General features: G+C 41.7%; 1 protein-coding gene and 2 long non-coding RNA genes across 7 annotated transcripts in view; 1 reads left to right on the top strand and 2 right to left on the bottom strand.

Annotated features, from left to right (window-relative positions):
* DOCK5 (dedicator of cytokinesis 5) overlaps positions 1 to 283 on the bottom strand; it is a 281,525-nt gene extending 281,242 nt beyond the window's left edge. Inside the window, exon 1 of the mRNA XM_044940174.2 lies at positions 155 to 283. The gene's annotated coding sequence lies outside the window, so the exon portion shown is untranslated. The remainder of the gene's footprint in view (positions 1 to 154) is intronic.
* The window catches only part of LOC123332897, a 48,292-nt gene continuing 22,618 nt past the window's right edge, over positions 196 to 25,869 (top strand). The window contains exons 1-3 of one of the 4 annotated variants that reach the window (XR_006550060.1): positions 196 to 845; positions 10,262 to 10,370; positions 13,503 to 13,680. This is a non-coding gene — a long non-coding RNA (uncharacterized LOC123332897). Of the gene's footprint in view, positions 846 to 959; positions 1,028 to 2,535; positions 2,614 to 3,019; positions 3,679 to 10,261; positions 10,371 to 13,502; positions 13,681 to 25,869 lie in introns of those variants that run through there. The other 3 variants (XR_006550063.1, XR_006550061.1, XR_006550062.1) reach the window with 3 other exon arrangements.
* Positions 2,575 to 4,063, bottom strand: LOC123332898. 2 transcript variants are annotated; one of them, XR_006550064.1, is made up of 3 exons: positions 3,712 to 4,063; positions 2,958 to 3,101; positions 2,575 to 2,799 (listed from the first exon to the last, which is right to left on the bottom strand). It is a non-coding gene; the product is annotated as an uncharacterized LOC123332898 (long non-coding RNA). The 2 variants fall into 2 exon arrangements; XR_006550065.1 differs by having other exon boundaries at positions 2,968 to 3,101.

Genomic DNA, 25,869 nt, shown 5'->3' with positions numbered 1-25,869 from the left:
CCTTTTAGTGTTTGGCTTTTTCCCCTCGCCGTCCCCAACCGGGCTAAACCCTGGAGCCTGGATCCCTGGCGGCGGGGTGTCGAGAGGGCTGCGCTGGAGGGGTCGGGCACCCCCAGGCGGAGCAAGCGGGAGTGGATGCGGAGTCCTTTCTCACCGCGCGCTCCGGAGCATCTGGGGGAACTAGGATGAGTGCATAGTATCTAAGATAAGTTGTTTGTAGCCGTCCTGGTTTTCGCAGTGCCAGGCACTCAACCGACGCTCGATAAATATTTGTTGAATGAATGAGCAGTTGACTACTGCGTTCACCCCCTAGAGCTTTCGCTGACACCAAGAGAGCCGGAAGCCGGACTCCAAGGTAAACGTGATCTCCTGTGGCCACGGTTCATAGCCTTCAAAGAAGGAACATTTGTCTTCTGGTAAATAAAGAACTAATGCGAAGGAGCCGGGCTCCTCAGAAGTATCAAGTAGTTTCTTAGGGGAGCCTCTTAGCGAGAATTATGTAGCGAGTTCTGACTTGGAAATCTTATGTCCCCGAGAAACACCTGGACTCCTCCCCAGCTGAAGAGACTCAGACCCAGCTGAAGAAATTCAGACATTCATGGTCCAGGGGAAAGCCCGCCCCAAAGACTTCCGTTTTTCAGCAGCCCAAAGAGCGTTCCTGCGGGGAAGCGGACGAGGCACATCCGAATCTTTCTTGTTCACTAGCTGCATTGTTCAGACAGAGTCAAACGCAGGGGCTGCACATTTGAACAGCCCTGAGCTGTTGGCGTCCTCTGAAACTCTCCTCCTGGAACTCACTTCCATCTGGAGAGACCTCAAGAATGAAGATTGGATCCGAGTCCCAGGTGGGTGTGGGGCTCCTTGCTACCTCACCCATAGAAGTAAAACAGAGTAAATGACCAGCTGATTCGGGTTCACCATCTGAGAAAAAGCCTCTTGAAATTGCTTTGTTCTCGCAGCCTATGAAGATTTTCTTGCCGATTTCGAACGTGAAAGGAAAATGAAATAAACACGTAATAAAGCAAAACTTCACTGAAAACGGTGCATTTTAACTTTGGTAACTTTTTACAAAGTCAGATCTGAATTTTTTTTAAAGGTCTTGTTAATGGTGGGTAACTCTACGTATTTATTCATCAAGTGTAATAATAATCTAAGAAATCTAGTCACTTTAGACTTAACATCCAGAAGGGATTCCATCAGCTGTCCCCCAGATTTCTTTTCCTCTGCTAATGACATCATGATTAACCTAACTTCCCAGGTTAGGTAATTTTTTTCTTTTCACAAATATTTATTGGTTGCCTAGTAGGTGTCAAGCACTGTTCAAAGAATTGGAGCACAGCAGTGAATAAAATAAAATTCCTACCCTCATAGAGCTTAGTGTCTAACAGAGGTGGGTAAGGCAAATTTAAGCCAAATGAGGCTAAACCTGTATAGAAAACTCCAGAATAAGGAGGACAGGATGAGGGAGGTAGGGATGCTGCAGTTCTATATCCAGTGTTCTGCTAAGGCATCTCTGATAAAGTGCCATTGAACTATAGATCTGCAGGAAGTGAGGATTTCAGAGAAAAGCCTTCAGAAATCAACAACAGCAAAAGTAAAAGCTAGAGGCATGTTTGGCTGGTTTTGAAACCACGGAGAAACAGCAAGTATTACTGGGTAGCAAGAGATGTTAGTAAGGGGCAGATAATGGGAGAAAATTTGTGAGAGACACAGTGTGAGCCAATAAAGCAGGACCACAAAGGGTATGGTGAGAACTTCATATATTGGCTGTGAAAAAAGTTTGGAGGATTTTGAACCAACCAAGGACGTGATCTAACATGACTGCTGTGGGTTGAATAGACTGTAAAGACACAAGGAAGATGAAGGAAGATCAGATGGTCAGAAGACTATTTCAGTAGTTCAGGCAAGAAATGAAGGCAGTTGGGTCCAGGATGGTAGGGGTTGAGATAGAAAAAAGGTTCTTGACATAGACTGAAGGTGGAAACAACTGAAGGGCAGTGTGGACACAAGGGAATTTACTGAGGCTTCTGGACTCCTCAGTGTACTTTTACTACCATATGTTTTTGGAAAGTTTGTGTGCTTAGTAGCTCAGTGGTGTCCAACTCTTTTGTGACTCCCTGGACTGGAGCCTACCAGGCTCCTCTGTCCATGGGATCCCCCAGGCAAGAATACTGGAGTGGGTTGCCATTTCCTCCTGCAGGGGATCTTCCTGACCCAGGGATATGAACCCTAGTGTCCTTTATCTCCTGCATTGCAGGTTGATTCTTTACCCACTGAGCCAACTGCGAAGCCCTTTTGGAAAGTTTGGTGAATGGATAAATCTATGTTTTATATATATATATATATATAAACAGCTTCACTATATAGGCTTCAGGCCTTAGAAATTCTGAATCTTGACACCTAGTGTGAAACACAACATGAGGCAAGTATAACCCTAAGGAGAGGGGAATGGGTAATACTGGGTTGGCTTGCCCACATGCAGTGAAGCCAATCTACTAACATGGTTGTGGTGAAAAAGTGCATTATTTATTGCAGGGAGCCAAGCAAGACGTTCAGGACTTCCAAAATACTCAAACTCCCCATTGGTTTCAGCTAAGCATTTTTAAAAGCCAGGTGAGGGAGGAGCATCCCAGACTGTGTGATCAGCTCGTGCATAATTCTCTGATTGGTTGATGGAGGTAACAGGATCCTGTCACAGGGGTTAGCAATATAGATCCTTAGGCTCCAGTAGGTCTGGGGGGCTATGTGCTCGTGGTCATCAAGTCGTTGATTTCTTCCACTTGGTGGGGGTTTTAGCATCTGTAAAACAAGTCAGGAAACCTGCACCAGACACTATTATCTGGATACTTCTGAGAAGAACAAAAGCAGAGAGCCTGGGGGAGGGGTCTGTAATGGGAAGGCCAATTACACAGTTACTACATAGAGTTGCCATTTTCTTAGTCATCTGTGATATCTACCTATCTTCACCTTTTATATCCCAGTTGCTCTGGATTGAAGTTTTCCTTTCATATTTCCTTAGGTCTGACTTCATACCTTCCTCAGCAATTCTCCACATGGACCATTAGGAGCCTAAGTATTTTGCACAAAATTATTTCAGTCACCTGTGTTTGAGAAAATTGGATGAGTGACATTGTCTAACCACAGGTTTATTTTAAATTTAATACACATCAGAATGTTAATCCTCATTCAACATAACTGGATTTCTACCAAAATGACTTCAGCTGCCTCAGCCCCACCCCACCCCACCCCCACACATCCTCCACCCTGCCTCCACCCCTATCCCACCACCTCGAATTGAAGGCTTTTTGCAAAACTTGAGGTTTGAATTTGGACACTGGATATTTCAAGTGTGACAATAATTGCAATAAGAGGGTTGGAGGAAAATGGAAAATTTTAATTACAGTTTTCAGGATGTTTATTCTTTTTCCTCTGAAGACTGAAGTCCACCCACTTTGTTATATCAGATGGTTAAATCCCAATTTGAAAGTCCATTTAAATCATAAAAGCAGAGCTATTCAAAGTCTTTTATTAAAATGTGGCTGAAAATTAGAGAGTCAACTAGATGGGTAAGTGGAATAACAGCAGGATTCCCAGAAATACCCTTTTCTTTTTCCTCTGATATCTTTTCAGAGGAAACATTAAGCATATTCCACAACCAGGGATATTCGAACTTCAAAACCCACACATATACAAACACAAGTAAGCACTCACAAACACTAGCTTGCTCTGTTGGAAGGTGCCTTCGAGAAAGAAATGAGAATAAATGAATTTGGAGGCTAGTTAACGATGCCGATGAGAATAGAGAGATGTGAAGATGGCTGGCAAGAGCTTTACTTCCTCCACTGATTACGAGGTTTATTTTCCCAAATTTGGCTGACTTAATTGAGTCCCTCAAAGAAGCTATGGGTTCTGTTAAAGAAAATTCTAGGTAGAGGAAGCTCATTCTTTGATCCTACATGAGTGGAGTTACTTGTTGTTTAGTCACTAAGTCATGTCCTACTCTTGAGAGCTCATGAACTATAGCCGGCAAGGCTTCTCTGTCCATGGGATTTCCCAGGCCAGAATACTAGAGTGGGTTGCCATTTCCTTCTGCAGGGAATCTTCCTGACTCAGGGATTGAACCCTCGTCTCCTGCATTGGCAGGCGTATTCTTTACCACTGAATCACCTAGGAAGCCAGAGTGGAGTTACTAGAACTACAAAAAAAGGGGAGGAGGGATATATTTGACTCTAAACACCACTTTGCAGTCTTCTTAGGGCAAATGCTTCAGGACAGGGTGGTTCTGTGTATGTCAAGGCCAGGGTGACACATTGTAATTTGAAACCCATGAGCTAAACTGGACAAAGGAATGGATATCTACAGCCCTAGAAACACCTTTTTCATATGACCTGAAGATTCTCATCACTATCTATGCTCTGTCCTCAAATACCCTGGCTGGTGAGCATCTCTGGGTCTGTCTTTGGCTCTGCTCTGTGACTTTGGAGGTCCAGTTTCTCTGATGAATGGGGAGATGATGGTCAGGGCTCTAAAGCTGTTCGTATCTTCAGCCCCATCACTGTGAGATTGATGCTTGGTGAACACTTTCATAACAACAAGCTTTTAGCTTTGTTTCTAGAATACTCTATGCTGCACATATCCTTTAGGAGAAGTTGATGATCTGAGCAATTTGAAGTCATTTGTTGTTCAGTCGTGTCCGACTCTTTGTGACACCATGGACTCCAGCACACCAGGTCTCCCCATCCCTCACTATCTCCTGGAGTTTGCCCAATTTCACGTCCATTGAGTCAGTGATGCTATCCAACCATCTTTATTCTCTGGGAACAGTCGACTCATTGGAAAAGGCCCCGATGCTGGGAAAGATTGAAGGCAAAAGGGGAAGGAGGCAGCAGAGGATGAGATGGTTGAAATCATTGTGCTTAGTCACTCAGTTGTGTCCAGCTCTCTGTGACCCCACGGACTGTAGCCTGCCAGGCTACTCTGTCCATGGGATTTCCCAGGCACGAATACTGGAGTGGGTCACTATGCCCTCCTCCAGGGGATCTTCCCATCCCAGGGATCAAACCCAGGTCTCCAGCACTGCAGGAGGATTCTTTACCATCTGAGCCATTGAAGTCGCTAATTTAATGAAAACTGGGTTGTTTGATAGGGAAGAAGGAATGAAAACTACTTGACTTTTTTAAAGACTGTATTTATATATATCTTTTTAAGTGGGGTCTTTTTGTTTTTTAAATTTATTTGCCTGTTTTTGATTGTACTGGGTCTTCATTGCTGCATGCGGGCTTTCTCTAGTTGTGGAGAGCAGGGGCTACTCTGTTGTAGTGCTCAGGTTCTCACTGTTCTCTAAGTTCTCTCATTAGGCAGCACAGGTTCATATTCCCTGCATTGGCAGGCTGATTCCCAATCCCTGGACCTCCATGGAAATCCTATTTAAATGTACCTTGAAAAGATATATATATATATTGAAAAATTATCTCCATAAAACTCTGTGTAAAACAAAAGGTGATGAAAACTAAGAAGCAAAATGGAAAAGTTAAGCTGTAGTAAAAATAATTCAACTACATATGCTATATTATGATTGTAACTACATAAAATTATTCATTTTCATGGAAAATGTAGAGAAAATGAAAAAAAAACATTTTATTCAACCTTCTTCAAAACAAAATAAACAAAAGAAAAACTACTTGGTTGCTGAGATTCCCTGGATAATGTAGAAAAGCAGGATGTTAAATGCCTAGATTTGACCTTTATTCAGGACAGGAGTGAAGTTTCATTCTGCAGCCCCTTTGTAACAAGGACACTATTCTTATACTGTTTAGGTGACTGTCATATTCAGCAATTTTTTCTATTACTTTGAGGTCAGTTAAGAAACAAACGTTTGATCCAGAATTTTTATTTAATACCAGACAGGTTTTCCATGGTCACCAGCTATAATGTAACAATGGTAATTAACGTGTATGGCTTGTGTCTGGTACTATTCTAATTCAATTTCTTTAATCCCCACACATCCTAAGGAGGTAAAGAGAACTGCTGTCATCCCCTCGTTACAAACGTGCAAATTGCAACTCAGGCCTGGTTATAGTATTGCCCACATAGGTAGTGGCAGAACGAAATTCAAAACCCAGGCAGACTAGTGCCAGGGTCCATGGTCAAAACCAAGAATCAGTGAACTTTTATTGTAAAAGGCCCATGTATGTATTTCAGACTTTGCACGCCACATGGTCTCTGTTGCAACCACTCCACTCTGCAGTTTTAGCAGAAAAACAGCCATAGACAATATGCAACAAATGAGTGTGGCTGTGTACCAATAAAACTTTATTTGTAGACATGGCATTTGAATTTCATGTAATTTTCTTATGTCATGAAATATTCCTCTCGATTTTTCCCCCATTATTTTTAAAATGTTAAAAACCATTTTTGCAGGCAGTGGGCTGGATTTGGTTTGAGGGTCATAATTCACCAACCCCGGCTCTGTACTGTGACTGCTACCCTTTGAAGTCTGTGGAGGAGGGGAGAAAAGGAAGGGGGAAAGGGCCTCCAGGAGAAGAGGCAGGGAACAAGGGAGGCACTAATGTGGCACTTACCCACCAGAAATCTGTTGCATAAGGATTTGGGAGAAGCTTCTGGAAGAAAAGTCATTAGGAGAGGAGAACTCCAAGTAGTGAAGGTTGTCTTAGAAATCAGAGGACAGGACACTGACAACAGTGAGTATCTGTTCTGGGAGATAGTCTACTGGCCTAGCCCCTCTATTCTGAGTGATGGAAACTATGAATCTCTATAAGACAATGGCACACAAGTAACTGCTTTGGTACCCACTGAACAAGTGGACTTTTAAAGAGGTGAGGGAGGCCTGTTCATTGTGGCATTAGTCACAATAGCCAAGATGTGGGAATGACCTAAATGTGAAAGCAAGGATAAATGGATGAAGAAGATGTGGTATATACATACAATGGAATACTATTCATCCCTGAGAAAGAAAGAAATCCTGACATTTGCAATATCATTGAGGACCTTGGGGGCATTATGCTAAGTAAAATAAGTCACATAGAAAGCTAAATACTTGATCTATTAACTCATACAAACAGAATAGGCTGATGGTGGCCAGGAGCTGGGGGAAGGCAAGAATGAGGAGATGTTGGTCAAAGGTTACAAACTTGGAACTAGAAGTTCTAGTTGCGGATCTAATGAGGATCTAAGTTCTGAGGATCTAATGTACTGCATGACGACTATACTGTAGTTAACAATACTGTATTATATACTAGAAAGTTGCTGAGAAAGTATATCTTAAATGTTTTCACCTAGACTAGGTAGAAAAGCGTATGGTAATTAATTATGTGATGCTATGAAGGTGTTAGCTACAGCTGTGGTGGTAATCATTTTGTAATATGTAAGTATCAACATGTTACATAGCTTGAACATAGTATATATTACATAGTAATATGTAAGTATCAACATGTTACATAGCTTGAACATAGTATATATTACATAGTAATATGTAAGTATCAACATGTTACATAGCTTAAACATAGTATATATTACATAGTAATATGTAAGTATCAACATGTTACATAGCTTAAACATAGTATATATTACATAGAAATATGTAAGTATCAACATGTTACATAGCTTGAACATAGTATATATTACATAGTAATATGTAAGTATCAACATGTTACATAGCTTGAACATAGTATATATTACATAGTAATATGTAAGTATCAACATGTTACATAGCTTAAACATATATATTACATAGTAATATGTAAGTATCAACATGTTACATAGCTTAAACATAGTATATATTACATAGTAATATGTAAGTATCAACATGTTACATAGCTTAAACATAGTATATATTACATAGTAATATGTAAGTATCAACATGTTACATAGCTTAAACCTACCCAGTATTATATTAATTATATCTCAATTAACCTGGGGGGAAAATAAAGTGGAGGGAGAGACATTGTTTTCTTGTATGTCCTAATGGAAAAGACAGAGTGCCTGGCAGAAATCATGGTGCTAGAAGGAGATATGAAAACATCCATGGAAAGGTTTGCAAGGCCTTATAGACATTTGTGATACCACCCAGCAAAGATCAGAGTAAGAAATAAAAGGAAATGGTCAGATTATTCTGAGGACTATTCCAGAAATATTTGAAAGGAAACTTGTCAAGGAACTGAGAGTGTTGAAACTGTAGAACCAGACCCAGGTAGACAGTCTTTTTTTTTTTTTCAGCCTTATTGAGATATAATTGACATACAATTGTATATATAAGGTGTCCAAGGTGATGATATGATGTACATATTATTGTGAAATGATTCCCACAATAGGATTAGGTAGCAGCTCCATCACTTCATGTGATGAATGTGTGTGTGTGTGTGTGGTAAAAACATCGAAGATTTACTCTCAGCAATTTTCAAGTATATAATACAGTATTGTAGTCACTATACTGTATATTAGATCCCCTACACTTATTTATCTTTTTTCTTTTTAGTTTTCTGGCCCTTAAGAATTCTCTGAAATATTTATTTATTTTAAAAAATTTTGGCCATATAGCCTAGCATGCAGTAGGCAGGATCTTAGTTCCCTGACCAGAGATAGAACCTGTCCCATGCAGTGGAAGCATGGAGTCTAAACCACTGGACTACCTGGGAAGTCCCAAAACTTACTCATCTTACAGCTGGAAGTTTGAACCCTTTGACCAACATCTCCTCATCTCCCACATCCCCCAGATCCTGGCAACCACCATTCTACTCTGTTTCTATGCATTCTTTTCTTCACGCTCCACATATGAGTGAGATCATATAGTGCTTGTCCTTCTGTGTCTGACATAGTTTACTTAGCATAATACTTAGCATAATGCCCTCAAGGTCCATCTCTGCAGCTAGAAATGGCAGGATTTCCTTCTTTCTCATGGTTGAGTAATATTCTATTGTCAATATATACCACATGTTCTTTATCTTGTCATCTCTTAATGGAAACTTCAGTCATTTCCACACCTTGGCTATGGAGTATAATGCTGCAGTCAACACAGGGGCTCATAGATCTTTAGATATCCTGTTTTCATTTCCTTTAGATAAACACATGGGTGATATTCTTAACTGCTTTTCTCTTCATGAGTTCAATGGGATTTGGACAATTATTTGCTGTCTTCAACTGGTCCTTGGCCTCAGAATTCATGTTTTTGAATGTCAACTCTTTTTATCCTCTTGAGAGAACCTACATTTAACACAGAGTTGTTATTATCACAATAAAAGACAACCAAGTTTTTAGGGATTGTTCATTTGGATGATAAGATTTTAAATTTAGATTTTTTTCATTAGTAATTTCAATTAATTTTTTAAATTTGTGTATTAAATTATTTGGCTGTGCCAGGTCTTAGTTGTGGTATGCGGGATCTTCCATCTTCATTGTGGCTTGAAGGATCTTTAGTTGTGGCATGCAAACTCTGAGTTGTAGCATTGGGATCTAGTTCCCTGACCAGGGATCGAATCTGGGGCCCCTGAATTGGGAGTGCAGAGTCTTAGCATTGAACCATCATGGAAGCCCCTAAGTTAAAGATATTTTGAAAGTTATTCTTTGAACCAAGCAAATACTGGTTTGCAAAGCCCATGAATGATAGCTTGGCAACAAACCTTTAATGTTAACTTGTATGCAACGTAATGGATGCAGTCTTTCTTGTACAGTCTTCCATCTCAAGGTATGGCTTCATCTCAGGATTGTTTTGCGTCATCTTTAGGCAATATTCCTGAACTCACTTCTTTCACAATAACAAGTTTCTCTAAGTAACTTGGAGCAATCACCTGGCCCAGCTGGCTCAGGGTTTCCTTTCTTACAGGGTTTCTTAGTCATGTTACTGTGGCATAATGTTCTTATTTAAACAAACCCTTCCCTCCATAAAATGATGCCTCAGGGTTTGTTTCTCAAAAACGACTCATAGAACATATGCAAAAAGTCTCTTAGGAGGAGAAATAATCTCACTGATGTTCTTTCTAGAGCAAATTCTATTTAGAAACCATCTGACTGTTAAAGTCTGTCCTTGTTAACTTTGGGCTTGGCTCACACTTCAAGTGCCAAGAGAGAGTCTGGCCCTGGGAATTGTGTTTTGGTTTCTCCTGTAATTTGCCAAAAAGACCTTGCTTGGCTTTAGTCTTCTTATTTTTTAAGATTTATTTTACTTATTTGGCTGCACAAGATCTTAGCTGCGGTATGTAGGATCTTCAGTCTTGGTTGCAGCATGATCTTTTTGTTGTTGTTGCAGCATGTGAACACTTGAGTTGAGCCACGTGGGATCTACTCCCCTGAACAGGGATCGACCTGAGCCTTCTGCATTGGGAGCACAGAGTCTTAGTCACTGCATCACCAGGGAGGTCAGAGTCTTCCTATTTTAAAAATTGTTGTTGTAACTCATGGTCTGGGTACACTGTTAGAATTCTTCTCAATGGTATATTATTAGAAGATAGGAAATCTTGTTTACTTAGAATATGAACAACAGGAAAATTCCACTGGCCATATATTTTAATTGATGTTCTCTAAACCATTTTATCGGAGAAGGCAATGGCACCCCACTCCAGCACTCTTGCCTGGAAAATCCCATGGACAGAGGAGCCCGGTGGGCCGCAGTCCATGGGGTCGCTAAGAGTCAGACAGGACTGAGCGACTTCACTTTCACTTTTCACTTTCATGCATTGGAGACGGAAATGGCAACCCACTTCAGTGTTCTTGCCTGGAGAATCCCAGGGACGGGGGAGCCTCGTGGGCTGCCGTCTATGGGGTCGCACAGAGTCAGACACGACTGACGTGACTTAGCAGCAGCAGCAGCAGCAAGCCGTTTTAAGTAGAAACATTCTGTTTAAATGAATAGACCTGGAGTGAATCTAGCCAAGCAAAAAGAAAACTATAGACACTGTACACAAAGAAATACGAGCATTCTGATCAATCGAATAGACTTGGAGTGAATCTAGTCAAGAGAAAACTATAGATACTGTACACAAAGGAAGACGAAAGGATATAAGACCATAGGTGTAGAGAATCAAATTTACAAAAGACTATGCTGCATAGTTCTTAATTAATAAATTGTAAAAACCACAAGGAAAGACAGAATTCTCTAGGAAAGTGTAGATGGATAAAACTGAGCCAAGAAATAGAAAATTTGAGCTGACCAAATAGCATAGTGAAAGTCACTCAGTCGTGTCCAAATCTTTGCAACCCCATCAACTACACAGTCCATGGAATTCTTCAGGCCAGAATACTGGAGTGGGTAGCCTTTCCTTTCTCCAGGGGATCTTCCCAACCCCGGATCGAACCCAGGTCTCCTGCATTGCAGGCAGATTCTTTGCCAGCTGAGCCACACACATTTGACTGTGTGTAAACTGCAGAGAAGGCATGGAAAATATGGCCCAGATATTACATCTAAAAGAAAAAATGCCAGCTGTAAATATAAAGGCATATGCTATGCTATGCTATGCTAAGTCACTTCAGTCGTGTCCGACTCTGTGCGACCCCATAGACGGCAGCCCACCAGGCTCCCCCATCCTTGGGATTCTCCAGGTAAGGACACTGGAGTGGGTTGCCATTTCCTTCTCCAATGCATGAAAGTGAAAAGTGAAAGTGAAGTCGCTCAGTCATGTCTGACTCTTAGCGACCCCATGGATTGCAGCCTAACAGGCTCCTCCGTCCATGGGATTTTCCAAGCAAGAGTACTGGAGTGGGGTGCCATTGCCTTCTCCATAAAGGCATATACTTATGTATATTTGAAGGATAGATCAGTTGAGTGTAGTATTAACTATTCCACAGAAAACGATGGAATGCTTCCTAAGTTATTTTATGAAATAACATCACCCTGGCAGAAAAACTCATTACAGTGTAGAAGAAAAATATAAACGCAAATTTATATTTGTACAAATATAGCTACAGAGATGATAAAATATTAGTGAATCTCATCTCTGTGAAAAGAACAATGCAGAGTGGACTTCAGTTTTATTCTAAAAGTAGAAGGGTGGTACAGTTGTAGGAAATTTATCAACAGAATTTTTTTTTTAGTTTATTTTTAAATAGAGTTTATTTTTTAAAGCAGTTTAGATTCATAGCAAAACTAAGTAGAAAATACAGAGGGTTTCCATATACCAACCCCCGCCCCCCTCCCCACATCCCCACACATGCACAGCCACCCTCCATCAGCCTCCTCTGCCAGAGTGGTGTGTTTGTTGAACATTGAGGAACCTGTATTGATACATCATTGTCACCCAAAGTCCACAGTTGACATGAAGGTTCAGTCTTGGTGGAGTACATTCGATGGATTTAGACAAGCTATCATGCCATATATCCACCATTATAATAGCATGTGTTGCCCTAAAAATCTTCTTCTCTACCTACTCATTCTCCTTCACTAACCCCTGGCAACCACTGATCTTCTTACTGTCTCCATTGTTTTATCTTTTCCATAGTCCTGTAGTTGGGAATATATAGTATGGAGTCTTTTCAGATTGGCTTCCTTCACATACTGATATGCATTTAAGGTTCTTCCTTGTATGTTCATGGCTTGAGAGTTCATGTCTTTTTTTTTTTAAACCACTGAATAATTTTTCATTGTTTAGATGTACCACAGTTTATTCACGCCTTTACCTCCTGAAGGACATCTTGGTTGCCTTCAAGTTTTGGCAGTTATGAACAAAGCTGTTCTAAAGGTTCAGGTGCATACTTTGCTGTAAATGTACAGCTCCTTTGTTGTTATTTAGTCACTAAGTCGTGTCTGACTCTTTGTGACCCCATGGACTGTAACCCACCAGGCTCCTCTGTCCATGGAATTTCCCAGGCGAGAATACTGGAGTGGGCTGCCATTTCCTTCTCCAGGGGATCTTCCTGACCCAGGGACTGAACCTGCACTGGCAGGGGTGGGGGGGTCTTTACCACTGAACCGCCAGGGAAACCCCTTTCAACTCCTTTGCTGCTGCTGCTGCTGAGTCACTTCAGTCATGTCCGACTCTGTGCGACCCCATAGACAGCAGCCCACCAGGCTCCCCCATCCCTGGGATTGTCCAGGCAAGAACACTGGAGTGGGTTGCCATTTCCTTCTCCAATGCATGAAAATCAAAAGTCAAAGTGAAGTCGTTCAGTATTGTCTGACTCTTAGCGACCCCATGGACTGCAGCCTACCAGGCTCCTCTGTCCATGGGATTTTCCAGGCAAGAGTACTGGAGTGGGGTGCCACTGCCTTCTCCGTTTTATCAACAGAATTTATCTCATGAAAAGATCTCAGAGAAAAAACCAAATGATCATCTGGGTAGATATGCAAAGATGTTTGATAAAACTAACATTCACTCTTGATCCAAACTCTTAATCAACTAAGAATTGGATATACTGTGTCCCAGTCGCCCGCCAGGCTCCTCTGTCCATGGGATTCTCCAGGCAAGAACACTGGAGTGGGTTTCCATGCCCTCCTCCAGGGGATCTTCCCAACCCAGGGATCACACCCTCATCTTCTATGTCTCTTGCTTTGGCAGGCGGGTTCTTCACCACTAGCACCACCTGGGAAGCCCTGAGAACAGGATATACATCCTTAATTTGATGAAGAGTCTATGTTAGAAACAAGCAGCTTGCATCACACTGAAGTGCAAATTGTCCCATTCACTGGAAATAAGAAATATGAAATTAAGTCCTCTAATAAAGGGTTCAACTTTTTTTGTCACCTGGGACTGGTTTTATGGAAGACAGTTATTCCATGGACCTGGGGTATGGGATGGTTTTGGGATGATTTAAGAGCATTACATTTATTATGCGCTTTATTTCTATTATTACTGCATCAGCTCCACCTCAGATCATCAGGCATTAGATCCCAGAAGCTGGGGACCCCTGCTCTAATACAATCTTTAGACCAGTATCCAGGACTGCTTTATCCAATACAAGGAAATGTGAGACAGGAATTACAGGAGATCTAATTGTCATTGTGTGTGTGCTCAGTTGCTTCAGTCGTGTCCAACTCTTTTTGATCCTATGGACTATAGCCTGCCAAGTTCCTCTGTCTATGGGATTCTCTAGGCAAGAATACTGGAGTGGGTTGCCATTCCTTCTCCAGAGGATCTTCCAACCCAGGGATTGAACTCGCATCTTTTACATCTCCTGCATTAGCAAGCAGATTCTTTACCACTAGCACCACCTGGGAAGCCCCAATTGTCATTATTTGCTAGTAAAATTACTGGCTAACAGAATCAACAATGAATATTTTCCACTAACTCGGAATTTTATCATGACTCTTGTCTCTTCTTTTGATGTCCATGTGAGGGGACCTCATTGGCCAAAAATAAAAATAGGTCTATTTCATGAAATTTACTACTCAATTGTACACATGTGATATTTCAGCTTCTGTAAAGTTTTGTCCTACCCCCTACCCCCACTGCCACTGAAAACTTATCCATCCTTAAACATGGAAGAGAATTTAGGTTCAAAATGATTTTACTTGTTACAGAGAAATTTAAATAAGTCAACCTGATTCCTGTTATTTTTTCACTAGCATGTGCTTTTGGAGGGAATGGGCCTTTCAGTGGGTTGCAGGATGTCATTGTGAATTCCTCCCTCAAAGCTGGTGCCACTGCCCACTAAAAGGCATTACAGGGCCCTCAGAGTTCACCTCCTGTCCCTGTGTGAACTGACAGCCCTGCTCTTGTGGTCGATCTTTCTTAACACCACTGTGTGTGTGTTCTGACCACAGAATTAGGTTGCAACCGAGACTCTGGGATGTGGTTGCACAAATACACTTTGCAAGAGCCTGTGTTTTTGCCTTCAGTTAGCTCTGAGTGAGCATCTTACTGTGAGGAACTGGGTTAACTCTTAGAAGATCTCTAAACTCAGTGACAAAAGGGAACCCAGGCCTGTGTCACAGTTCAAGCTTGATGCAACCACATAAAGTCAAACCTGCAGCTTCCAGCCTGGGTTAGAGAATGACCTGCCATTAGCTGCAATGGCAGCAGCAAAGGATATTACATACACTGATATGTTGTGAGAGCAATGCAAACTGAACTGGAAAAATGTCATGATCATTGCTGCTGAATTAACCATGAGCAGATCCATCATGCAATTTAAAAATTATTTCAGAAGCATTGATAGTTTTCCTTTTGCCAAACTCAAAGTCTTTTCTTCAAACATTCCTTCTAATAAACGTATTTGTTGTTATCTTGCGGTATTCTGGAAAAGGGCTTGAACTTTTCTTAGGATCAAAGGTGAACACAGATGTAAAATACTTTTGTTTCAGTGCCCATAGGGAAACAATATGGTCAAATTTAGAGAATGAATTAGAAAGAGGGCAAAACTTCAAATAAATTTTAAAAATTTCATGTAATCAGCCCATGGAAATTTGTGTCTACATTAAAAATATTAAAAATAGAAACAATTTACTAGGCTATGCTACTGAAAATAGCCTACTAAATCATAGAAGGATAACAAAAATTGAAAAGATCAAGGAGGAAATGCTGTTTCTGGAAAAGAAAACCAAAAGGGAATGCTTAAAAAAAAAGAAAAAAGAAAAAATTCAGGGGCCATGTAGTATCAGATAAATATGATATTAGTGCCACCTGCTGTTTTAAATATGAATTACAGCTACGCAATAGCTGATGAGTTTTGAGTATTTAGCTCAGTTGGTAAAGAATCTGCCTGCAATGCAGGAGACCCTGATTGGATTCCTGGCTCGGGAAGATCCGCTGGAGAAGGGATAGGCTACCCACTCCAGTATTCTTGGGCTTCCCTGTGGTTCAGCTGGTAAAGAATCTGCCTGCAATTAGGGAGCCCTGGGTTCAATCGCTGCGTTGGGAAGATCCCCTGGAGAAGGGAAAGGCTACCCACTCCAGTATTCTGGCCTGGAGAATTCCATGGACTATACAGTCCATGGGTTTGCAAAGAGCTGGACACGACTGAACGACTTTCACTTTCACTTTTTCTGAGTGTTCAGAATTCTTTTAATACCTGATCTGTCACTTACAGATTTAGAAAACTAACTTATGGTTGCCAGGCGGCAGGGATAGTTAGGGACTTTGGGAAGGCCATTTACACACTGCTATATTTAAAATGGGTAACCAGCAAGGATCTACTGAATAGCCCATGGAACTCTACTCAATGTTATGTGCCAGCCTGGATGGGAGGGGAGTTTGGGGGAGAATGGATACATGTATATGTGTGTGTATGGCTGAGTCCCTTCGCTGTTCACCCGAAACTACAACATTGTTAATAGGTTATACCCCAGTACAAAATAAAACATTTAGAGCTTGGGGAAAAAAAAAATAGTCAATTTGAGACTATGAAAAAGAAACCCAAAACCTACTCTTTTATGTCAGGAACAGGGGTTTTATGTTGATTTCAGTATTACCAGTTGCCCGAATCTTACTATGCCTTGAGAGTAACTGTGATAAGACATTTACATAGACCCTCTCATTTCCTTATTAACTCTATCAGGTGGGTAGTATCTTTATTCCAATAAAATAGGTGAACAGAGTAGAGCTTAAGAGTCACTAAGTAACTTACCCAAGGTCAGGTACACGGTGAGAGGCAGAGTCAGAGTTAGAGCTTGGATTCTCTGGTCAGAATCAACCTTAGGGTGGTTATTCTGCCTTTTCATCCTGTGTTGCTTCATATTGGGAACTCCCTTTGGGGAGATCTTCCAGAATATATCTTTCCATCACTTTGGCCTTGGTTTACCATCTTTAAAAGAGTTCATACAAAGAAATGAATTATTATAAAATATGATTAGAGCAAAGAAGAAGGTCTTTTCCATTTTAATAAAAAACGTTTATCAAGTTTCAGACCTTTATATGCCTTTGTGCAAATCTGCATGTCTGACACTAATAACTTGTACGTGAATATTTTCAGAGTACCACAGGTTAGCTATAGGAAGATGGGTCAGATTTTTCCTGAAAGGAGCCCTTTGACTGAGAATTCCACAACCACTGTATTTCTATCAGGAGGACAAGAATGGCTTGTTGGTCCTTATTTTATATCTAAGCCTATTGTTATCAAACCTTCTTTGATTATTGTATGCAGATGATAAGAAATTTTAGCACTCTATTCTAACGAATCCCAGTGCTTGGGTGCTCAATCAGTCCAACTCTTTGTGACCCCATGGACTGGGACCCACCAGGCTTCTCTGACCACGGGATGTTCCAGGCAAGAATACTGGAGTGGGTTGCCATTTCCTCCTTGCTAGGATCTTCTTGACTCAGGGATTGAAACCTGCTCTCCTTCATTATACGCTGATTCTTTACCACTGAATCACTGGGGAAGTCCAGTGAATCCCAGAGTTTGTTGTTAAATATAATGCATTTTGTGTTCAATGTTTAAAAACATAAAATAGAGAAGGGATGAAGCAAATGGAAAAGTATAGTAATAGATGGAGTCTAGTAGGGCAGAAGGGAAAACTGGAGGGAGATGCAGGTAGGGTAACAAATCCAGGAAGAGGAAAAAAGGAAAATAAGAAGAATGTACACAGGAGCAGGTTCCTGGAAAAATGGAAATTGGAGATCCAGTCCCAGCACATACCTGTAAGTAGCGCCAACAGCTGGAGTGATGCAGTTGTTGCTGTTGTTTAGTCACTGCGTTGTGTGCGACTTTTTGTGACCCCATGGACTGTAGTCCGCCAGGCTCCTCTGTCCATGGGATTTTTCAGGCAAGAATACAGAAGTGGGTGGTTTGCCATTTCCTCCTCCAGGGGATCTTTCTGACCTAGGGATTGAACCTGCATCTCCTGCATTGGCAGGCGTGTTTTTTACCACGGAACCACTGGGAAGCCCAGAGTGATGCAGAGACCAGGCTGATTAGAGGCACATGGCTGGGGTTTCCACAACAGTATGTATCGTTTCTTAGGAGAACAGCCCTGAAATCAGGAGAGTCAACACCAGATACTATTAGGGTTCAATCAATTCCAATAATAAAGATTTGTCCACTGTCATTGGTGTGAGAAGGACTGAACTAGCTGTGCACTAACACAGTAACCAACAATCTGCCTCAATTCATCTCCTCTCCTTAGTAGATTTGGCATTGCTGCTGCTGCTGCTAAGTCGTGTCAGTCGTGTCCGACTCTGTGCGACCCCATAGATGTCAGCCCACCAGGCTCCCCCGTCCCTGGGATTCTCCAGGCAAGAACACTGGAGTGGGTTGCCATTTCCTTCTCCAGTGAATGAAAGTGAAAAAATAAAGTGAAGTCGCTCAGTCATGTCCGACTCTTAGCGACCCCATGGACTGCAGCCCACCAGGCCCTTCTGTCCATGGGATTTTCCAGGTGAGAGTACTGGAGTGGGGTGCCATTGCCTTCTCCGAGATTTGGCATTGGCAGCACTTAATTCAACCCAACTTGTAAAGAGTAGAAAAACCTCAGTAGCTCAGTTCCACTCTAATCACGCATGGTGTACTCAAAAGCTATGGCTTAGTTGTGTGTGTGTGCGTGTGCTAAGTCACTTCAGTTGTGTCCCACTCTTTGTGACCCTATGGACCATAGCCCACCAGGCTCCTCTGTCCATGGCTTAGTTACCTAGTGACAATTTAGATTGGCATCTCAAAGCTGTGTAACTAATTCCTGGGCCAGCATCCTACTTTTCACCTGTAGAATTCTGCTGTGTGTGTGTGTGTGTGTGTAGAGGTTACCAGGGAGAAGAGAAAAGCAGGGAGAGGACAAGATAGGGGTAGTGGAGTAAGAGTTACAAACTAGTCTGTATAAAATAAGTAAGCTACAAGGATGTATTTTGCAGCACAGATAATATAGCCAATATTTTATAACATCTTTAAATGGAGTATAATCTATAAAAATTTTGAATCACTATGTTGTACACCTGAATCTAATACAATATTGTATATCAACTGTATGTCAATTAAAAAACACATAAAATTTACCATCTTAATAATTTTAAAAAGTCCAGTCCAGGAGCATGAAGTCTATTTATGTGTTATAACAGATCTCTTGAAATTTCTCATCTTGAAAAACTGAAACTCTGTACTCATTCAGGTGAATTCCTCCTTCCTCTGCCCCCAGCCCCTGGTAACCACATTTCTACTTTCTGTTTCTATGATTTTGACTGCTTCAGATACGTCCTAAGAATGGAATCACACAGTGTTTCTGCATCCTAGCAGCATAGGGAGTGCTGATGAAAACTGAGGCTTGAAAAGGGGTCAGAAACTCAGTGTCTCAGGAAACAGCGCACATGGGAGAATTCTAGGCTTTCATGCCAGTACATCTCACTTGGAAATAAAGTAGCTTTCAGCAAGTCCTCTGGTTTATAGAAAGACAATCTTATAACAAAAGACTGGGTCTTTTCTTCAATGATCTGACTATGTCTTGCAGCTCAGATCTCAGGTCACCTTGTATTAATACATTACCCAGAGATTTTGGGAGTCATCACCATCTACTTCCAACATGGAGACACATGTGCCTCATCAAATTCCATAGAAGGAGGTATACAGGAAGGGAAGAAAGAACATAGATTCTTAAGAAGACTAATTTTAGTCCATTGCTTTAAAACTTGGGTAAATCATTTATGTTCTTTAAATTTCAGCTTTCTCTTTTGTTAAATGAGGATGATCATACAAACTACAATTTTTGGGTGAGGATTTAAAGAGAGTAATTGTAACAATTTTTAAAAATGTTATAGAAACATTGACTGCGTGTGTTCAGTCTCTCAGTCATACCTGATTCTTTGTGACTCCGTGGACTGTAGCCTGCCAGCCTCCTCTGTCCATGGGATTTCCCAGGCAAGAATACTGGAGTGGGTTGCCATTTCCTTCTTCAGGGGATCTTCCCAACCCAGGGATAGAATTTCTGCATCTCCTGCATTGGCAGGCAGATTCTTTACCACTGAGCCACCTGAGAAGCCCAGAAACATTGAATACATTCATTCGTTTTAGTATCAGTATAATAGCATTTCTAGCAAATTTCTGAACTTGTCTTTTAGCTGCTTCTTTCTTCTTTATAACTCTAATGGGAGCAAGTTTCTTTATCAGATCTCCTTCAGGGTTCTGAAAAGTAAATTCTGTCCTTTCTGTAAAGAAAAAAACTGCCTGCAGCCTTCATGGAGTTTATAGTTACTTTGAATACAGATTAGTTATTTGAGATTTATCAACTAGGGAGAATGTATGTGGCTGGTCAGAGATTGCTACTTTTCCCTGGATGTGCATTCTTCACACTCCTTCTTTGCATTGATATAAACCTGTTAGGTTCAGCAAACAAACAGAATTGATTGTTGTAGATTGTTTTATTTTTCCTGTTGGTGTTGCTGATTTGTAAGCATGCTTTAAGATGAAAAAAGCATGAATGATAACTTCCTTAAAAGGGTGTGGCATCCAATTCAGATATTTTGTCCTGATTTTAAAGCTGGTTGGTGTAGTGCTACTAAAATTTTGTTCAATTCATTTTCTTTTCTTGTCTTTTTAATTTATTTTTAGTCTGTGCTAGGTCTTCATTCTCCAGTACTCTTGCCTGGAAAATCCCATGGACGGAGGAGCCTGGTAGGCTACAGTCCATGGGGTCGCGAAGAGTCGGACACATCTGAGCGACTTCACTTTCACTTTTCACTTTCACTTTTCACTTTCATGCATTGGAGAAGGAAATGGCAACCCACTCCAGTGTTCTTGCCTGGAGAATCCCAGGGACAGGGGAGCCTGGTGGGCTGCTGTCTATGGGGTCGCACAGAGTCGGACACGACTGAAGCGACGCAGCAGGAGCAGCAGCAGGTCATCATTGCGTCTCATAGGCTTTCTCAAGTTGTGGAGCACAGGCTCTCTCTAGGTTACACAGGCGTCTGTAGTTGTGGTGTTCCTCTTTTTGCCTGGTGGCATGTGGGATCTTAATTCCCCAACCAGGGATCCAACCTGAGTCCCCTGCGTTGGAAGATAGATTCTTAACCACTAGACCTCCACGAAAGCCCCCATTTTCTTTTTGAAAACTTGCTCACATGTTGTTTCGAGTGCCTTTACTTTAGCAAAAGAGAAGGAGTAGGAGAGCCTTAGAATATTTGAGAGAAAGAAAGCTGTAACGTACAACGTACTGTATCAAACTATTATACATAAACAACACAAGCATTATGAATTTTAAAAAAAAATGAACATTTTTGAAAACAAGGTGTGGACTTCCCTGGTGGCACAGTAGATAAGAATTTGCCTGCTAATGTAGGGGACACAGGTTTGATCCCTGGTCCAGGAAGATTCCACATGCCTCAGAGCAGCTAAGCCCATGCACCACAACTACTGAAGCCCGCTTGCCTAGAGCCTGTGCTCAGCAACAAGAGAAGCCACCACAATGAGAAGCCTGAGCACCACAACAAAGAGTAGCTCCAACTCACTGCAACTAGAGAAAGCCCATGCAAAGCAACAAAGACCCAGCACAGCCAAAGATAAATAAATGAAATTTTTAAAAAAGCATTATGTAATAAATTTATCTTCCATGTTAAAAAACACACACACACACACAGAACTTCCAATTTTTAGGTGGACACATAGCTGCCCAAGAGTATTGTGTCTGGCTCTGGTAAGGGGCTGAGTTATGGTCAATTGACATTATACCAATCTACATTTTTTTGCAAGCAAAAAAGTTAATACAGGCAATTCACCTTTTTCAAAGTAACTGGAGAAGGGGATTGCAGGAGGCTGCCATTTGAACTACTGAGTTTCAAAACACTTGATCATTGCTTCAGTACATCTTGTAGCATGAAGGAGAAGTCAAGTGATGCTCCTGGGCACCTGATGATTATGGAGTTATCAAATCGGACCTGTGGGTTGCTCCCCTCTTTTTTATTTAATTTTTGGTGGCACCAGGAAGCATTCGAGATCTTAGTTCCCCCACTAAGGGTGGAACCTGTGCCTCTTGCAGTGGAAGCTCAGAGCAATAACCACTGGTCTGCCAGGGAAGTCCCGGGTTGCTTGTCTGAGGCATGGTTATGGACAAGGGAAATAAAGTTCTTTCCTGTTTATGTCACTATTGCTTTAGGTTTTCTGTCATTCAGAATGGAAACAGCTCACATCTGATTCAGGTTGGTTGTGATCATAAGTATTATCAGCTTTACTCATCAGTTCAGTTCAGTCACTCAGTCATGTCCAACTCATTATGACCCCATGAACCACAGCACCAGGCCTCCCTATCCATCACCAACTCCCGGAGTTTACCCAAACTCATGTCCATTGAGTCGGTGATGCCATCAACCATCTCATCCTCTGTCGTCCCCTTCTCCTCCTGCCCTCAATCTTTCCCAGCATCAAGGTCTTTTCAAATGAGTCAGCTCTTTGCATCAGGTGGCCAAAGTATTGGAGTTTCAGCTTCAACATCAGTCCTTCCAATGAACACCCAGGACTGATCTCCTTTAGGGTGGACTGGTTGGATCTCCTTGCAGTCCAAGGGACTCTCAAGAGTCTTCTCCAACACCACAGTTCAAAAGCATCAATTCTTCAGCACTCAGCTTTCTTTATAGTCCAACTCTCACTCCATACATGACTACTGGAAAAACCATAGCCTTGACTAGACGGACCTTTGTTGGAAAAGTAATGTCTCTGCTTTTTAATATGCTGTCTAGGTTAGTCATAACTTCCCTTCCAAGGAGTAAGCGTCTTTTAATTTCATGGCTGCAATCACCATCTGCAGTGACTTTGGAGCCCCCCAAAATAGAGTCAACCACTGTTTCCACTGTTTCCCCATCTATTTGCCATGAAGCGATGGGACTGGATGCCATGATCTTCGTTTTCTGAATGCTGAGCTTTAAGCCACCTTTTTCACTCTCCTCTTTCACTTTCATCAAGAGGCTCTTTAGTTCTTCTTCACTTTCTGCCATAAGGGTGGTATCACCTGCATATCAGAGGTTATTGATATTTCTCCTGGCCATCTTGATTCCAGCTTGTGCTTCTTCCAGTTGAGCTATTTCATATCCTAAAAGATGATGCTGTGAAAGTGCTGCACTCAATATGTCAGCAAATTTGGAAAACTCAGCAGTGGCCACAGGACTGGAAAAAGTCAGTTTTCATTCCAATCCCAAAGAAAGGCAATGCCAAAGAATGCTCAATCTACGACACAATTGCACTCATCTCACACGCTAGTAAAGTAATGCTCAAAATTCTCCAAGCCAGGCTTCAGCAATACATGAACCGTTAACTTCCAGATGTTCAAGCTGGTTTTAGAAAAGGCAGAGGAACCAGAGATCAAATTGCCGATATCCGCTGGATCATGGAAAAAGCAAGAGAGTTCCAGAAAAACATCTATTTCTGCTTTATTGACTATGCCAAAGCCTTTGACTGTGTGGATCACAATAAACTGTGGAAAATTCTGAAAGAGATGGGAATACCAGACCACCTGACCTGTCTCTTGAGAAATCTATATGCAGGTCAGGAAGCAACAGTTAGAACTGGACATGGAACAACAGACTGGTTCCAAATAGGAAAAGGAGTACGTCAAGGCTGTATATTGTCACTCTGCTTATATTTTTACTCATAGTATTACTTAAAAAAAATCCATACCACACATGGTGATCTGTGCCTAGCACATCCTAACACACAGAAGGTGTTCATATGTTGATGTGGTAAACACTGCTGGTCTCACTAAGAAGCAGAATTTGCTTGAACATTTTAAACATAAATGGATGCCACTTGGGGGTACTGGCTACTTAGTGAATAGAAGACTCAAACAGAGGACAATGAGCTAACCTAGAGATTATCAACAGCTGCTACCACTGCTGGGCTGAAAGGACAGAAGGAGGCGGTAGTACAGACTGTGTTATTGTTTCCATTTTTATTCACGGTTTTCCCCAGAAGAGGGTCATACATCCATCCCGCCTTGTTGACACATGGCTTGCTTTGGCTGATAAACGTGAGCAGAAGTGACACATACTACTTCTAAGGTGAATCATCTGATACACAAGGAAGACAACACGTGTGCACAAAGCCTTTCTTTTTTTGTGCGTGTATACATTTATTTTTGGCTGTGCTGGGTCTTTGTTGCTGTGTGGGCTTTTTCTAGATGTGGCGAGCAGGGACTACTCTCTAGTTGCGGTGCACAGGCTTCTCCTTGCCATGGCTTCTCTTATTGTGGAGATCAGGCTCTAGAGCACAGGCTCAATAGTTACGTTGCACAGACTTAGCCACTCTGGGGCATGTGGGATCTTCCCCGACCAGGGATAGAACCCATGTCTTGCACTGGCAGGCAGATTCTTGACCACTGGACCACCAGGCAAGTCCCTCAAGGGCTTTCTAACAAGTAGGCAGCATGGTAAAAGAGGAAGCATTGGGCTTGGAATCAGGACATCTGCTTTCAGTTCTAGGCCTCGGGGCAGTCACTGGGCTTTGTGTGTGCTCAGTCACTCAGTCATGTCCAGCTCTTTGGCAACCCTGATGGGACTATAGCCCATCAACCTCCTATGTCCATGGGATTTTCTAAGTAAGAATACTGGAGCAGATTGCCGTTTCCTTCTCCAGAGGATCTTCCCCACCCAGGGATTGAACCCGTGTCTCTTGCACCTCCTGTGTTGGCAGGCAGATTCTTTACCCCTTAGCCACCTAAATGACGACTGGGCTTTACTTGATGTCAACTTCTTCACTGGATGAAAGGTCTCAATCATGGGTTATAATGATCTCTCAGCATCTTTTCATCCTGCCTTAATATGCCCTGGATCAACCATCATTAATAATTTCTCAGTTAAAAATCTTCCAGGTTATAAATTCATTAAATATGTATACTATTCATTTGCTGGGCTTTCCTGATGGCTCAGTGGGTAAAGAATCTGCCTGCAATGCAAAAGACACAGGAGATGCAGATTGGATCCCAGGGTGGGGAAGATGCCCTGGAGGAGGAAGATGGCAACCCACTCCAGTATTCTTGCCTGAAATATTCCATGGACAGAGGAGCCTGTAGACTATAGTTCAAAAGGTTGCAAAGAGTCAGACATGACTGAGTGACTAAGCACACACATTTGCTAGCAATGGAATAATACAGGCCAAGTTTATGCATTGCAGCATTGTTTTTAATATCAAAATATTACTGAATATGAGTGTTCATTTCAATGTGGGTTGATCCCTTGTATTATAGTACATCATCCATCCTCTATGTCCTGATAAAGGGTAATTTCCAAGATATTGTCAGATGAATAAAAACAATCTGTAACAACAACAAAAACCCAGTTCCTTAAAGGAAAACTTCTTGTCCCTAGATCGAGTACTTTTCTTTCTTGTACATGTCCCTTTGACTAATCATTATTTTTGTCCTAGTACTTATCTATATCTATAAAAAGCTGGGCTTTTTATTTCCCTCCTAAGAATGAATATTTCCTCCATGAACCAAAGCTGTGCAAAGTCTACTCATTCCAGTTTTTACTAAAACAATTGCACTAGCTGGAAAGAGGAGTGTTGGTTTCAGGAGCGACTTAGCACGTGCAGAAAAACCATCATCACTTAAGGACCTTGGAAGAACGCAGATCCTTTCAAGTGGTGTTAACTGTTTTGATGGAGAAATTTTCAACATGCAGCTGTAATGCACTTTTAAAGTCTCTACCCCCCACTCCAGCTATATTTCAAAGTTGCCAGTTGGGCTTGTCAGCTGCTGTCACCACCTTCTTTTCCTGCTCTTCAGTGTGAAGAAGATCGTATTTCACTTGAGTTATGCCAACCGGACTTTCTGAACTAGGACAACCAAGGCCATCTCTGGTAGTTTTAAACCTTACATGCCATTGTGATAACAGTGGAGGTTGGAAGTGAGGAGTTTTTTTTTGGCTGTGCCACACGGAATGTGGAATCTTAGTTCCATGACCAGGGATTAAACTCATGTCCCCTGTGTTGGAGTCTTAACCACTGGACTCCCAGGGAAATCCTGAGGAGTACCATTTTAAATGAGGACCAGTAAGATAAAGACCTGTGGTGCTTTCCGAATCA

Source organism: Bubalus bubalis, chromosome 3 (genome assembly GCF_019923935.1).
Source record: "Bubalus bubalis isolate 160015118507 breed Murrah chromosome 3, NDDB_SH_1, whole genome shotgun sequence".
Classification (NCBI taxonomy): Eukaryota; Metazoa; Chordata; class Mammalia; order Artiodactyla; family Bovidae; genus Bubalus; species Bubalus bubalis.
This window is presented reverse-complemented; position numbering and strand designations above follow the sequence as displayed.